This window comes from Balaenoptera acutorostrata, chromosome 7 (assembly GCF_949987535.1).
Source record: "Balaenoptera acutorostrata chromosome 7, mBalAcu1.1, whole genome shotgun sequence".
NCBI classification, from domain to species: Eukaryota; Metazoa; Chordata; class Mammalia; order Artiodactyla; family Balaenopteridae; genus Balaenoptera; species Balaenoptera acutorostrata.
The window spans coordinates 92,573,849-92,583,831 of record NC_080070.1 but is presented as its reverse complement, the minus strand read 5'-3'; the positions used below and the strand labels follow the sequence as shown (position 1 = coordinate 92,583,831).

General features: G+C 34.4%; 1 pseudogene; it reads right to left on the bottom strand.

Annotated features, from left to right (window-relative positions):
- Nucleotides 1–2,637: 2,637 nt before the first annotated feature.
- Nucleotides 2,638–3,324, bottom strand: LOC102997316 (ribulose-phosphate 3-epimerase-like; annotated as a pseudogene).
- Between the last annotated feature and the right edge of the window lie 6,659 nt (nt 3,325–9,983).

Sequence of the window (9,983 nt, the reverse complement as noted above, 5' to 3'; positions counted from 1 at the left end):
TGTGTTTGTTGGCAATCTGTAGATCTTCTTTGGAGAAATGTCTATGTAGGTCTTCTGCCCATTTTTGGATTGAATTGTTTGTTTTTTTGATATTGAGCTGCATGAGCTGCTTGTAAATTTTGGAGATTAATCCTTTGTCAGTTGCTTCACTTGCAAATATTTTCTCCCATTCTGAGGGTTGTCTTTTCGTCTTGTTTATGGTTTCCTTTGCTGTGCAAAAGCTTTTACGTTTCATTAGGTCCTATTTGTTTATTTTTGTTTTTACTTCCATTTCTGTAGGAGGTGGGCCAAAAAGGATCTTGCTGTGATTTATGTCATAGAGTGTTCTGCCTATGTAAAATAATGTAATTAGAACACTCTCTAACACCATACACAAAAATAAACTCAAAATGGATGAAAGACCTAAGTGCAAGGCCAGACGCTATAAAACTCTTAGAGGAAAACATCAGCAGAACACTCCATGTCATTTCTTTTTTCTTTTTTTTTTCTCTGACTGGATAATTTCAAGTGACCTGTCTTTCAGTTTATATATCCTTTCTCCCATGGAGAGCAGTAACACCAAGAGGATTCCTCTTGGCACCTAGCTGTGCCAGACTGGAGAATGGGGTGATGCAAGCAAAATGCTTCCTATGTTTTCTGTGAAGGCATCCTCAGTGTCTGTGCTCCAAGTGTTTCTGCAACTCCTTTACTATACTTCAGAGGTCTCCCAGAGCTCTTTTCATTGCTGTGTAGATGTTATTTATTATGTTTGTTGCTGTTGTTGTTTTGGAGGGGAAGCACTGGGATCTCATAGTCTGCTATCTTGCTTACTTCACCTATTAGCCTTTCCTTCTTTATCATCTCTGCTTTCCCTCTCTGACATTGAGAAACCTGGCTCCCACAATCCACCATTCATTATATTTGTTTATTTATAAGTTCCTTTTTGTCTTTAGACCAATAGTTCCAGTCAAACATCATTTTCCAAGATTAGTTAAGGCAGTTTCTCCCTCACTTCCCCTTCAGTGTGGTTATCATCTCACATGTTGGTAATAGAGTTACCTTTATTTGTTACAGTCAGCATTCCATCGTGGCATCCCCCAGCATCCTGGATGATGGTCCTTTTTCTAATATTATAGACTTATATATCTATAGTTCCCTTGTGTGTCCTCTCTGTAGTTAACCTCCCACCCCTCTTGAACAACAACTAGCAACTACTGATCTGTTTTCCATCTTGATTGTGTTGCTTTTTCCAGAAGGCCATATAAATGGAGTCATTTAATAGGTAGCCTTTTCTGACTGGCTTTTTCCACTTAGCAAAATGCATTTAAGATTTATTCATGTAGCATGAAACTATAGCTCATTTCTTTTTATTTCTGAATAGTATAACATTATTTATTTCTCCATTCCCCTTTTGGGGAACAACTTGGTTGCTTCTAGTTTTAGTTATATGAAGAAAACAGCTATAAAAGTGTTTTATGCGTGAACATAAGTTTTCAGATAACCTGGGTGAATACCTAGAAGTGAAATTTCTGGATTCTATGGTAAATCTATATTTAACTTTATAAAAAACTGCCAAAATGTCTTCCAAAGTGCCTGAACAATTTTGAACTCCCTAAACAATAAATGTTCCACATTCTTGCCCACATTTGGTACTGTCATCTGGGGGGGGGTTTAGTTACTTAATAGGTGTGTAGTGACATCTCATTGTTTTAATTTGCATTTCTCTAATTATAAAGGATATTGACCATCACTTGATGTATTTATTTTTTTAATCTGTTTATCTTTGGTGAAGTTCTGTTAAGATCTTTTAACCATATTTTATTGGGTTGTTTTCTTATGGTTGAATTTTGAGAGTTTTCAATATGTTCTCCTTGAAGCCATTTATCAGAGATGTGATTTTCAAATACTTTCTCACAGTCTGTGGTTTGTCTTTTCTTTCTCTTAACAGTGTCTTTTGCAGAGAAATTTCTAACATTTTGGTAATGTCCAATTTATTGATAGTTTCTTTCATGGGTTTTGCTGTTGGTGCCATCTCTAAAAAATTGAAGACGAATTTTACAGTTTAATGTCTTACATTCTGACCTATGATCACATTTTTGTATAAGGTGTGATTTGTGTGCTGGGGCTTATTTTTATTACTTTTTTATTTTTTATTTTTGCATATCAATGTCCAGTTTTTCCAACTTCACTTGTTGAAGAGACTGTCCTTTATTAAGTTACCATTGAGCCTTTGTCAAAAGCTGTTGGTTATATTCGTGTGGATCTATCCCTTTTTATTTGATTTCCTCATCTATGTGTCTGTCCTTTTTCCAGTACTACACTTTGTTTTTCATAGTAGCTAATATGCCTTCCTTAGGCATTAAGACACATTTCTGTTCATAATCTTAATACAGCAATATTTTTATTCCTTATAAAAATCGTCTCCCAGTAAAAATGGTATTTTACCACACTGATCTTTAAATTCCATCCTAAAAATGTAGTTATACACGCAAATTTCTAACCTCTTGGAACATCCGGCATAATGGATTTAGTTACTGGAATAAATAATTGCTCAGAAAAGTAACACTGCCTCAATTGTGGTATGATTTGGTAGTCAATATTCTTGTTTTCCAGTATAAAGGAGATCTCATAAGCAGAAACACTGGACTCCTTGTGGTTTCATCGATCTAGAGAACGTTCCTGAGCAGCTTCTGAGCAAACCTTTCTTAACAGGTTGATCACAGATCTGGGATCTTCACTCCTCAAAATGGCACTGCCAGACACAACCATGTTAGCTCCTGCCTCTGCACATTTATGGATGGTGTCAGGATCTACTCCACCATCAATCTCTATGTCCAAAGATGAGAACTGGGTCCTCAACCAGTGAACTTTTGGCATCATATCTTCCATGTATTTCTGCCCTCCAAACCCAGGTTCCACTGCCATAACCAAGGCCATATCTATCTGATTAGCCCATGGTGCCACATATTCAACTGCAGTCCCTCGTTTGATAGCAAAGCAAACCTTCATTCCATTCTCCCAAATGTCTTTGATCAAAGCCCCTGGGTTCTCGGTAGCCTCAAGATGAAAGGTAGGTTGATTGGCTCCTGCTACAGCCATTGGATTTACCCACTCTTCTGGCCCAGACACCATCATATACGTGTCAAAGAAAGAGTCCTGGCCTAGCTGCTTTCAGAGGCTTTCTACCACAGGGTGAGCAAAGGTGATGTTGGGAACAAAATGCCCGTCCATTACATCCAGGTGCAGATAATTGGCCCAAGAGTCCAGCATCTGGAGGCCCTCGGCCCCTAAACTGGCCAGGTCTCTGTTGAGGATGGATGGGCCAATCTTGTAGCCAGAAGCCATGGTGCTAGTTCTCTAGAGATACACTGTCTTGATTATTGAAACAACAGAGTAAATCTTGAAATTGGAATATGTGAGTTCTTCAACTTTGTTCTTCCTTTACAGATTGTTTTGCTAATCTAGTTCCTTTGATTTGAATGTAAATTTTAGAATCAGTTAGTCATTATCTAATAAATTCTTAATGGATTCTTGATTGAGATTGTATTAAATCTATTGATCCACTTGGAAAGAATTAACATTTTAAAAATATTGAGGTTTCCAATCCATGGATATGACATCTCTCTCAACTTATTTAGATTTCTTTGATTTCTCTCATTGGCGATTTATAGTTTTCCACATACATAACCTGAATGAATTTGTTAGATTTGTAACTTCATTTAGGCTGTTATTTTACATGGTATATTTTTTTAACCTTCATTTTAGGCTATTATTTTACATGGTATTTTTTTTTTTACCTTCAATTCCAATTATTAATTCCCAGTATATCAGAATACAATTGATTTTTGTAAATTGACCTTGTACCTACAAATTTGCTTAAACTCATTTAATATTTCTGGAAAAAAATTTTATAGATTCATTGGGATTTGTTGCATAGGAAATCATGTCATCTGAATAAAGACAGTTTTATTTCTTTCCAGTTTGATTGCTTTTATTTATCTTTCTTGCTGTATTGCACTAGTTAGGACTTTCAGTGTGATATTGAAGAGGAGTGGTGAGAGGGGACATTCGTGCCTTGTTCAAGATATTAGAGGGAAATCATTCAGTTTCTCAACTTTAGCTATAATATCAGCTAAGGACTTTTTATAGATACTCTGCATTAGGTTAAACATTTTACCTTCTATGACAGTTCGCTAAAAGTTTTCATCATGAATGGATCTTGCATTTTGTCAAATGCTTTTTTTACATCTACTGATATGGTTTCTCTTCTTTAGCCTCTTAATATGATCAGATTCATTGATTGTTTTCCAATATTGAAACAGCCTTGCATTCTGTGGATAAATTTCACTTGGTCATGATGTGTTGTCTTTTTTATACATTCCTGGATTAGATTTGCTAATACTTTGTTAGGGATTTTCTGTCCATATTCATGAGAGATTGATCTGTACTTATAATGTCTTTGTCTGGTTTTGATAATATGCTGAAGTCATAATAACATTGGAAGATTGTTTCCACTGATTCCATTTTTGGGAAATGATTTTGTAGTTCTACCAGTACATATATTATGTAGTTCCATCATTATAAATAACTGACATTATTTCTTTTTAAATGTTTGGTAGATTCACTTTTGAAATCATTTGGACCTTCAGTGAGTTAAAACCTATCATTGTATTTTATTTATTTTATTGAGGTATAGTTGGTTTACAATATTAGTTTCAGGTGTAAAACATAGTGATTCATGTTTTTTTATAGATTATACTCCATTTAAATTTATTTAAAATATTGGCTATATTTCCTGTGCTGTACAATGTTTGTAGCTTATTATTTTATACATATTAATTTCTACCTCTTAATCCTCTACCCTATTTTGCCCTCTCCTCATTCCCACTCTCCACTTGTAACCACTAGTTTGTTCTCTATATCTGTAAGTCTGTTTCTGTTTTCTTATATTCATTCATTTTTTTAGGTTCCATATAGAAGTGATCATATAAACCATTTTCTTTCACCCTGATTTATTTCATTAAACATATACCCTCCAGGTCCACCATTTTAATTGCAAATGGCAAAATTTGTTCTTTTTTATGGCTGAGTAATATTCCATTATATATATATACCACATCTTCTTTATCCATCCCTCTATTGATGGGCACTTGGGCTGCTTCCATATCTTGGCTATTGTAAATAATACTGCTATGAACGTTATTGAGGTACAGGTATCTCTTCAAATTAGTGTTTTCATTTTCTTCAGATATATACCCAGGAGTGGAATTGTTGGATCAAATGATATTTCTATTTTTAGGTTTTTTTTGGAGGAAACGCCACACTGATTTCCACAGTGGCTGCACTAATTTACATTCCCAGAAACAGCGTACAAGGGTACTGTTTTTTCGACATTCTTACCAACATTTGTTTTTTGTGGTCTTTTTGATAATATCCATTCTGACAGGTGTGAAGTGACATCTCATTGGGGTTTTGGTTTGTATTTCTCTGATCATTAGTTATGTTGAGCATCTTGTACACCTGTTGTCCATCTGTATGACTTCTTTGGGAAAATGTCTGTTCAGATTTTCTGCACATTTTCCGACTATTTTTTGTGTGTGTGTGTGGTTTTTTTTTGTTTTTTGTTTTTCTTGATAGTGGGTTTTATGAGGTGTTGATATATTTCGATATTAACCCCTTAGTGGTCATACCATTTGCAAATATTTTCTCCCATTAAGTAGGGTGTCTTTTCATTTTGTCAGTGGCTTCATTTGCTGTGCAAAATCTTTTAAGGTTAATTAGGTTCTATTTGTTTATTTTTGCTTTTGTTTCTTTTGCCTTAGGAGACATATCCAAAAAAATATTGTGAGGATTTATGTCAGAGAGTGTTCTGCCTATGTTTTCTTCTAGGAGTTTTATGGTTTCTGGTCTCACATTTAGCTCTTTAACCAAGTTTGATTTTTTTTTTTTTTATATAGTGTTAGAAATTTTTCTAATTTCATTCTTTTACCTGTAGCTGTCCAGTTTTCCCAGCACCACTTTTGAAGAAACGGTCCTTTCCTCATTGTATATTCGTGCCTCCTTTTTTGTTAGACTAATTGAGCATAGGTGCATGGGTTTATTCTTTTTTGTTGTTGTTATTCCATTTATTTTTTTAAATTTTTTGTTTTATGTTGGAATATACTTGATTTACAATGTTGTGTTGGTTTCAGGTGTACAGCAAAGTGATGCAGTTATACATATATCTATTTTTTTCCAAACTCTTTTCCCAGTTAGGTTATTATAGAATATTGAGTAGAGTTCCCTGTGCTATACAGGAGATCCTTTTTGGTTATCTGTTTTAATTACAGTAGTGTGTATATGCCAATTCCATTTGTATCATTTTTTAAAAATTCTGCATATAAGCGATATTTGTCTTTCTCTGTCTGACTTACTTCACTTAGTATAATAATCTCCACGTCCATCCACATTGCTGCAAATGACATTACTTCATTCTTTTTAATGGCTGAGTAATATTGCATTGTATATATGTACCACATCTTCTTTATCCATCCCTCTGTCGATGGACATTTAGGTTGCTTCCATGCCTTGGCTATTGTAAACTGCACTGCAGTGAACACTAGGGTACATGTATCCTTTGGAACCATGGTTTTCTCTGGGTATATGCCCAGGAGTGGGATTGCTGGATCATATGATAGCTCTATTTTTAGTTTTTTAGGGAACCTCCATACTGTTCTCCATAATGGCTATACCAATTCACATTCCCACCAACAATCCCTTTTATCAACACCCTCTCCAGCATTTATTGTTTGTAGACTTTTTGATGATGGCCATTCTGACTTGTGTGAGGTGATATCTCATTGTACTCTTTTGGTTGTTTGTTTTGTTTAGCAAGGAAACGCATCTTTTTTTTTTTCATTGAAGTATAGTTGATTTACAATATTGCATTAGTTTCAGATGTACAGCAAAGTGATTCAGTTATATATATATTTTTTCAGATTATTTTCCATTATAGGTTATTACAAAATGTTGAATATATTTCCCTGTGCTATCTAGTAAATCCTTGTTGTTTATCTATTTATGTGTAGTAGATTGTATCTATGAATCTCATACTCCTAATTTCTCCCTCCCCTCCTCCCTTTTCCCTTTGGTAACCATAAGTTTGTTTTCTATGTCTGTAAGTCTGTTTCTGTTTTGTATATAGACTTATTTGTATTATTTTTTAGATTCCACGTATAAGTGATATCATATGGTATTTGTCTTTCTCTGTCTGACTTCACTTAGTATGATATTCTCTAGATCCTAGAGCAATGGAAGTAAAAATAAAAATAAACAAATGGGACTTAATTAAACTCATTGTACTTTTGTTTACCATTTGTCTAATAATTAGTGATGTTGAGCATCTTTTCATGTGCCTCTTGGCTATATGTATGTCTTCTTTGGAGAAATATCTATTTAGGTCTTCTGCCCATTTTTTAATTGAGTTGCTTGATTTCTTTGATATTGAGTCACGTGGGCTGTTTGTAAATTTTGGACACTAATCCCTTGTTGGTCGCCTGATTTACAAATATTTTCTCCCATTCTGTGGGTTGTCTTTTTGTTTTGTCTATGGTTTTCTTTGCTGTGCAAAACCTTTTGAGTTTAATTAGGTCCCATTTGTTTATTTTTGTTTTTATTTACATTAGGAGGTGGGTCAAAAAAGATCTTGCTGTGATTTATGTCAAAGAGTGTTCTGCCTATGTTTTCCTCTAAGAATTTCCTAGTGTCTGGTCTTACATTTAGGTCTTGAATCCATTTTGAGTTTATTTTTGTGTATGGTGTTAGGGAGTGTTCTAATTTCATTCTTTTACATGTAGCTATCCAGTTTTCCCAACACCACTTATTGAAGAGACTGTCTTTTCTCCATTGTATAGTCTTGCCTCCTTTGTCATAGATCAATTGACCATAGGTGTGTGGGTTTATTTCTGGGTTTCTGTCCTGTTCCATTGATCTATATTTCTGGTTTTGTGCCAGTACCATACTGTTTTGATTACTGTAGCTTTGTAGTACAGTCTGAAATCTGGGAGCCTGATTCCTCCAGCTCTGTTTTTCTTTCTCAATATTGCTTTGACTATCCGGGGTCTTTTGTGTCTCCATGCAAATTGTAAAATTGTTTGTTCTGGCTCTATGAAAAATGCCATTGGTAATTTGATAAGGATTGCATTGAATCTGTAGATTGCCTTGGGTAGTATATTTATTTTGACAATATTCATTCTTCTAGTCCAGGAACATGGTATATCTTTCCATCTGTTTGTGTCATCTTTGAAAACTGTAAGACATTGATGAAAGAAATCAGAGTACAGGTCTTTTACCTCCTTAGGTAGCTTTATCCCTAGGTATTTTATTCTTTTTGATGTGAAGGTAAATCGGATTGTTTCTTTAACTTCTCTTTCTAATCTTTCATTGTTAGTGTGTAGAAATGCAACAGATTTCTATGTATTAATTTTGTATCCTGCAACTTTACCAAATTCATTCATGAGCCCTAGTTGTTTTCTGGTAGCATCTTTAGGATTTTCTATGTATAGTATCATGTCTTCTGTAAACAGTTACTGTTTTACTTCTTCGTTTCCAATTTGGATTCCTTTTATTTCTTTTTCTTCTCTGATTGCCTTGGCTAGGACTTCCAAAACTACGTTGAAAAAGAGTGGCAAGAGTGGATATCCTTGTCTTGTTACTGATCTCAGAGGAAATGCTTTCAGCTTCTCACAATTGAGTAAGATGATAGCTGTAGGTTTGTCATACATGGCCTTTATTATGTTGAGGTAGGTTCCCTCTATGCCCACTTTCTGGAGAGTTTTTATCATAAATTGGTGTTGAATTTTGTTGAAAGCTTTTTCTGCATTTATTGAGTTGATCATATGATTTTTATTCTTCAATTTGTTGATATGGTGTATCACACTGGTTGATTTGCAGTTATTGAAAAATCCTTGCATCCCTGGGATAAATCCAACTTGATCATGGTGTACAATCCTTTTAATGTATGGTTGGATCCATTTTGCAAATCATATTAATATGATTTTTGCATATTAATATTGTATCCTGACACTTTGCCACATTTATTGTGGAACTCTAGTAGTTTTGGGGAAGTGTCCCAAGGATTTTCTACATATAATATTATGTCATTTGCAAAAAGTAACAGTTTTACTTCTTCCTTTCCAACTTGTATTTCTTTTATTTCTTTTTCTTGTATGATTGCTGTGGCTAGGATTTCCAATAGCACCTTTAATAAAAGTGGTGATGGTGGCCAACCTTATCATGTTCCTGATTGTAAAGGAAATGCTTTCAGCTTTTCTCTGTTGTGTATGATGTTAGCTATGGGCTTATCACATATGGCCTTTATTATGTTCAGTGATTTTCCATCTATACCCACTTTCTGGGGAGTTTTTATCTAAAATGGATGTTGAATTTTATCAAAAGATTTTTCTGCGTCCGTTGAGATGATCATAAAATTTTTATTTTTCAACATGTTAATGCGGTGTATCACATTGACTTGTGAATATTGAACAATCCTTGCATCCCTGGAGTAAATCCCACTTGATCATGGTGTATGAGCCTTTTAATGTATTGCTGGATTTGCTTTTCCAATATTTTGTTGAGGATTTTTGCATCTATGTTCTTTAGTGATATTAGTCTGGAATTTTCATCTTTTGTGATTTCTTTATCTGGTTTTGGTATCAGGGTGATAATGGCCTCAGAGAGTGAATTCAGAAGCATTCCATCCTCTGTAATTTTTTGGAATAGTTTGAGAAGGATATGTGTTAACTCTTCTCTAAATGTTTGGTAGAATTCACCTGTGAAGAATCTGGTTCTGGACATTTGTTTTTGGGAGTTTTTAAAAATTATTATTACTGATTCAATTTCATTACTGGTAATTGGTTTGTTCTAGAAAATAGAAGAAATTTTCTATTTGTTCCTGCTTTAGTTTTGGGAGAGTGTATGTTTCTAGGAATTTGTCCATTTCTTCTAAATTGTCCACTTTATTGGCA